Source organism: Bidens hawaiensis, unplaced genomic scaffold, assembly GCF_021521415.1.
Source record: "Bidens hawaiensis isolate Kalapana, Puna unplaced genomic scaffold, B.hawaiensis_p1.1 tig00074074_1, whole genome shotgun sequence".
In the NCBI taxonomy this organism is placed as follows: Eukaryota; Viridiplantae; Streptophyta; class Magnoliopsida; order Asterales; family Asteraceae; genus Bidens; species Bidens hawaiensis.
The window spans coordinates 1-6852 of NW_027502867.1; the positions used below are offsets into that span (position 1 = coordinate 1).

At 36.2% G+C, this 6852-nt stretch overlaps 1 pseudogene; it reads right to left on the reverse strand.

Moving 5' to 3' along the window:
- Window positions 1–4735: 4735 nt before the first annotated feature.
- On the reverse strand, window positions 4736–6165 carry LOC143606294 (serine carboxypeptidase-like 50 pseudogene; annotated as a pseudogene).
- Between the last annotated feature and the right edge of the window lie 687 nt (window positions 6166–6852).

Below are 6852 nucleotides of genomic sequence, written 5' to 3' on the forward strand. Positions count from 1 at the left end.
TTATTTGAAATTATTGTACATTTCATCTTTGCTTCTTGCTTGTCGCCGCCTATTATGTGCGTTCAAGCATCAGTTACGTGGATGACATTGTTTATAAATACCGAGTTGCTCGCGTATAGGCATTAAGTGGCGCGCTTACTGGCACCGGTTACACGCCTGATGCCACGTTAAATGCATACCACCGTCGGGTTACGCACGTACCATTGCAAGGTTACAAACGTATCGACACCGGTTGCGTTTGTGCATACACCACTGCATCGCGCGGGCAACTGGCTAGTAATAATATAGCGTTTTAAATCGAGATTGTAACTTAACAAATACAAATCTATGATAAATATCATAATTAAAAAATAATCTAAATAGGGTGAGATTTCAGGTTTGGAAAATAGCAAATGTTGCCCATTAGTTTTTTGCCACTCGGTCCAATAGGATCTCCCGCGACACGTACCAAAATTCAAGTTTTGTTGTATTTAATATAATAGATTATAGAAGAGTGGAATTTGATATGAGCCGTCCGATAAGATCCACGATTGAATATTGGTCGTTTGATAAGGATGAATTAAATAGCGGTTACTTTTCATCACATGTAACTACCCCACTAACCCATTTACATGGGTAACCACCCAGTACTATACATAGTTATATAAAATTTGAAGTTTTCTTTATGCATACATCATATTCAGACAGTTTTAGTTTTTGTTTTCGGCAGTTACTTCTCACACAACATGTCCACTATCTCCTACAAAGTTGGGAAGTAGAGTTTCAACTGCTATGGTAGTAGCTATGACTCTATATATTGAATTCTAGATACCACTTCTCAAATGAATTGTTTATTGTGTTGCTAAGTGACTCTTATCATGGATAAAGAATAATCATCACACAACTCTCTATGACGAGGAGATATTAATTTCTTTTTTCTAAGTTTGTAGGATCTAATCGTCTAAACATTTATCCTTTTCTACTTGTAGTTTACGTCTATTCTTGAAACCGGTTGTATGGTTGATGACATTTTCGTGAAGGTAGGCATGTTTAACTTATTTCGGTTTGTTTTTGTTATTTTGCTATTACAATATTATAAAGTTGTGACATATGAAGTTTGCTAACCTAGCAATGTGGTTGAATACAAGAAATTTCTGCTGAAGCTCCCAAACAGTACCCATAGGTACGTTGATGTTTTTTTGTTTCGTTAATTGTTAGGATGTAAAAATGTAATTGTTAATGTGGGTTTTACAAGGATTTCCTAACTGTTTTGTTTTATGGCTTTTAGCTGCAGCAAGCTGTCAAGGTTGAAATTGAGCTGTCCTTTCTACAAAAGGTTATAATATAAGTTGCTTTTTTGTTACTTAGGCTACTAAAATCAACTGCTAACATATTTTCTAGTATGCAAATTACAGGAAACGGATTCTTTTTCCGACGAGTTGGACTCCGTGGATAACATCCCTTTGTATTGTTGTGTTTGCAAAAGGGACGTTGATCTCGAGTTTAACAAGGAGGTACCTATTTGATAGATGTGTTTGCTGAAATTATTTAATAGTTGATTAATATATTTTGCCTCAGGTTGTCAAGGCTGGCAGATTCAACAAACGCTACAAGGCACTTGATAACTCATCTTTATGATATACATATCCACTTATTTTCCTCCACATCAGACAAAATGAGCAGGTCGGGGCAGGCCAAACCTTCTGGCTAAACACAGCTATCCATTTGCCTTCTATCCATTTATATTACTAAATTAATATAGTCGTCATCTTCCTGAGTTGATGTTCCCGTCCACCGGACAGGAAACGTACTAGTTACTTAAAAGGGAAAACATTCATCGCATGTTTTTATGAGTCAAAATCAAAACATCCTTTTGATTTTTTTTTTGACAAAAATAGTTTATTAGCACTAGTCCTAAAGATGAAACAAATTCTTATAAGATTTACATAAGTTCAACAATATTCACTACAACCACTCAAATTTAAGCGTTGATATCACTAGCTTTCATCTTAGCTCCGAATAAACACCGTTTGTTTTGTCGCAAACCTCTCACACAAAAAAACACAAACCCGTAAATAATTACCTATTTATTAGTTATGAACTATCTGGTACTCGCATTTTAGTACTGTGCTAGGCCTACAACATTTACTGCATTCTGTACAATAATCTACTGCATTGTTCTCACGAATCTCAAAGTTGACAGTTATTGTGAATTGTGAAAGCATTCTACTTTTGTAGCAAAAATGTACAGCTCATTATGCTTATGATACAATCACATTAAGCATTCTATTAAATCCAATCTTCATTTCCACGCATCCCTGGGCCTGCTTTATTCACACAGACACAGAGAGAGAGAAAGGAATAGTGGCGTTGGACGAGCTTGATGATGATGATGGAGGTGGAATTGATATGGTTCGATTGACACATACGGAATACCGATAATCCCCAAATCAGCTCCACCTTCTACTGAGGGTTTCGTATCATCAGCATCTCTAATCTGTTCAATTAGGTCGTTTTGTGTGTCAATTGTATCGTCCGAGTATGATTATATTGACTCTGTTATTAGTTATATTCAAGAAGCTGATTATTTTCTCAATTTGATAAATGAAACTAACAAGATGAGCTTTAACTGATTTTAGCTATCATTTATTGTGTGTGCACATGAGTTGTTTGATATAATGCTTCAACTAAAACCACTTCGGTTGCTGCCTATTCAACTATTTCATGGTTTAGCTTTGATAGATAGTATCCAGATTCTTTAATGTTTGCCCTTTTTCATTTTCAGGTTTTTCTTTCATAGGTAACTTTACAATTATGCTTAAATTTTCATTGTTATTGTGTGATCAAAAATGCATAGCCCATTTACATGCATAGATTTTGTTAAAGGTTATAACTGGGCGAGTTAGGCTACATGTGAAAAATGGTTTGCTCGGCCATGCTATAGGTAAGGAGTGGGCAGGTTCGGGTATGTAACATTTACACTTTATTGAAATTTTAGTTTTTTGCGCATTTTGAATTGAACGGGTTTCGGTTCTCTGTCCTTAAAAATAAAGATGGCATATTAAGGTAACTTTTGTTTGTCTCTTCGCAGCAGGGACCTATGTTTGCTTCTTCTAGGACGATTAAGGTAACTTATGTATCCACTTCATATAATCTTTAGGTTACTCAAGAATCATGAAGCAAATTCTTCAAAGAAATTAACTTAATTCTCAAATCTTAGATATAGTCAGTTAAAGAATGGCAAAGGGAGAGAATTGATAATATGGGTGTGCATAGCCATCTCCGATGATTTAAATACCTCGGCCGAGCCGAAATAAAAAAGGCCCATAGCGTTAACGAGTAACGAAATATAATAGCTAATTTTTTTAAACAAAGCTTAATGTTATAACTATAAACATAAAATATATATTATTAAAATAAAATACTGTAATAACCAACGATTAACCAATTATTCGTGAAACTCTCCTAAAATTGGAAAAAAAATAGCAAGGTCTGTGGTGGCTGGCTTGGTCAACCGCGGAGGAGCCTGGTGGTCAACAACGAACCAACAGTGGCGGTCGGCCGAGTTGGTCGTTGTTCAAGTATTGTTCAGCATTCGCAAAGAATGAAGGAACCAAAGAGGAATTTCATTCAACCACTATTTTGCATTGGGTTTTTATTTAATTTTTTTTGTTTTTAGTTTGGGCCAATAATTTAAACTTGATTAAATGGATAATGGATAAAAAAGAATTTTTGACCCAATAATTATAAGATGGTAAAGATTAATTCAGATTTAGAAGTTTTATATCTTTGAATGTATATATATAAAATATAGATGTAAAAAAATTTGGCACCTAAAAATTATGTGTCTCAGCTGACGGTCCGACCGGCACTACCCTCCAGCCGGCCATGTGGGTGTGGGCTCAAGTAAAGAGGACCAATGCTCAGAGAGTCAGAGTGGTATGAGGTACGGAGTTCAAATATGGATTAGAAGGTTAAAAATAGTCAGCGTTGGCACTTAACCAAAATAGAAGGTTTGTTGAAAAAAAAACGTTAATCTGACTTAATTATATTCAAACACAAGCCATGGTTTCAAATTTGTTAATTGGTTTCTGTTTTGAACATTGCAGTTTGAACTTGAGAACTAAAATTGCTTGGCCCCAAACTGATTGGAAAATTTTTTTGAAGTAAAAGGAATAGATAGTGCAATTGTCTCATTACAAAACAAATGACTATATGAATACGTTTAACACAAACAAAACATGGCCCCAACTTAGCCCGCGCGTTGACGTGGCCCCAACTTAGCCCGCAGCAGCGCGCGGCAGGTACGATTTCTAGTTACCTATATACAACATCAATAAATACAATTATTTAAGTCCAATGCTTGAAACAAGAATTTAAGAATTTTTTACAATGCACATGGACACAACCAAACCTTCGAATGAAATTTATGTTTAAAGTAAATAAACTGATTTCTCTACTCAGGTTCCACAAATTTTAGTGCAAAATGCTACATTACTTCTTCCTAATTTCAGCAATTAAATTCAAATTATGAGCAAACAACCAACTTACAACAAAGTGCCAAGTAACATAGATGCTTCACGGTTATTTATATATATAGTGCTTGTGAACTACATCTTAAATATTGGCGTTGAACACATCAAATAAGAAAGTACACAACTGATTAATAATCATAAAGATCAACGTGTGTGATAGTTTCTTGAACTAGCAATATGCAAGACTACTACAACAGTTTCAAAGATCACGAGAAGGACTTTGAACATTCTTATTATCACACACGTTGATCTTTATGATTGCTAGTTCAAGAAACTACCAAACAATCCTCTATCTAGAACCCAATCCTCAATCATGGCTTGCGAGTTAATCGCCTAATCAGTCGGCACAAAATGACCCGCCCCCAACACCACCACATGGCTCAAATTATCCGATTTCTGCACATAACCAGCAAGAACATTATTCACACTCCAAACATTCCGTTCGGCTTCCAAAAACTTACCAAGCCCCTCCCACTTCATCTTCCTCATCCAGGACTCAACCGACACAACACCGTCTCTCAAATCACACTGACCTTGATACAACAATAACTTAGTATTCTTAACAGCATACTCTACCATGTACCTAACACTCTTCATCACATCCGCGTGCAATGCTGCCCGAACCACATCACTACATTCCACAAAAACCATTGATTCGTTAACTCCTAACGCCCTTTTAACCTTGGGGTCTTTCAAAAACTCCACTACCCAATCAGAATGATAAGGACTCTGCCTCCTAAAATCATACAAAGTCGCTAAACCCATCACGGTTCCAAGAAAGTTCCAGACTTTGATTCTTGCATCAGTAGCTTCACTCCAATTACCATCTTTAGTTAACTTTATAGCCTCAAGTTGAAGTTTTTCCATTTGGGTTTTCTGTTTCTCATTTATTAATCCAAGATTGTAATTATGCAAAGCATGAGTGCCTACTTGAATCGCCGGATCGGTCAACCCGTTTCCAATAGCTAACCCAAATAAATTTACCCGTTCTGAAACTGGTAAACTCGGGTTTCTTTTTAGAATATAGTACCCGATTGCTGGAACATATTTTCCAGCGTAACTCTCACCCGTGATGTAAATAGGGCGAGACTTAAACAACGGGTCTAAAGCGATAAACTTCCTTATCACGATAAACAAATGCTTCGCTACGGTTTCTTGGTCCCGGGGAATCTCTTCGGGTGTGGAAGCGATACTAAAACCGGCTCCAATCGGGTTGTCAAGAAACAATAAGCCAAATATCCGGTTCCAAGAGCCGGGATTGGTTTCAAGAGTTAAAGAAGCAGTAACTCACCACGGGCCGAGTTCGTAGAAGTTTCCGGTCATGGAGGAGCAGCCAGGGCCTCCTTGAAGCCAGATGACAAGTGGGTTGTTAGAGAGTGAAGTGTTGGTGGTGTTTTGTGCTTCATAAAAGGCGTAGAAGATGGCGGAACCGGTGGTGGAGTTGACTGTGAGGTAACCGGATTTGGTGGGTTGAGCTTGTTTGGGGAGTGTGGAGGGTGATGATAAGTGGAAGAGGAGGGTGAGAGTGAGGATGAGTAGTGGTTTGCTGGGCGTTGACTCCATGGAAGTGAGGTGTTTTGAGTTCATGCTGATCGGTTTGTTGTTTTGAAGTGATGCAGGCTGAGAAAGTAAAAATAGAAAGCTTACAGTTATAACACTATTAAGATTTAAGACTTAAGATTTTAGTAGGAACAAATAGAAACAGGGACATGTATATTTTGACTCAAGCTCACCCTAACTTTTTTTTTAATGTGCCCTAACTCACACCCACTGTGACCCAACACCCAATCCAACCCAACCGATTCATATTGCCACAACTAAGGGTGACAGTTAAAGATGTCGATTATTAAGGCAACCATATCCATCTAGTCATGTTAACTAGAAATTTCCCAACGCGCGTTGCGTGGGGAATCTTGCCACATATTCGAACATGAAAACACTAATATAAAAACATTTCATGATTATTATTAATTTGACATAAAACCCAACATATAAAATAACGAAGAAAATCCAAAAAAAATATATATATATATTCACCTAGCAAACGTGTGGAATTAATGCTATGTTTCACATAAAAAATTATAAATAAACTCAAAACCTATGTAAACTTAAAATAAAAATATCCATAAATAAAAACAACGTAAGTACAGGTTTGATTTTCTACGTTTTAAATTCTTGTAAACAGAAGAAAGTCATTTGATGATAGTAAAATAAATAATTAAAGATTAAAATGAAATAATAAATAATACAAAGGGAAATAAATCAATAACACTATGAATCTAAATGTTTGGAAACTATGTATTAAAACATATAATAATAATAATAATAGTGACAACTG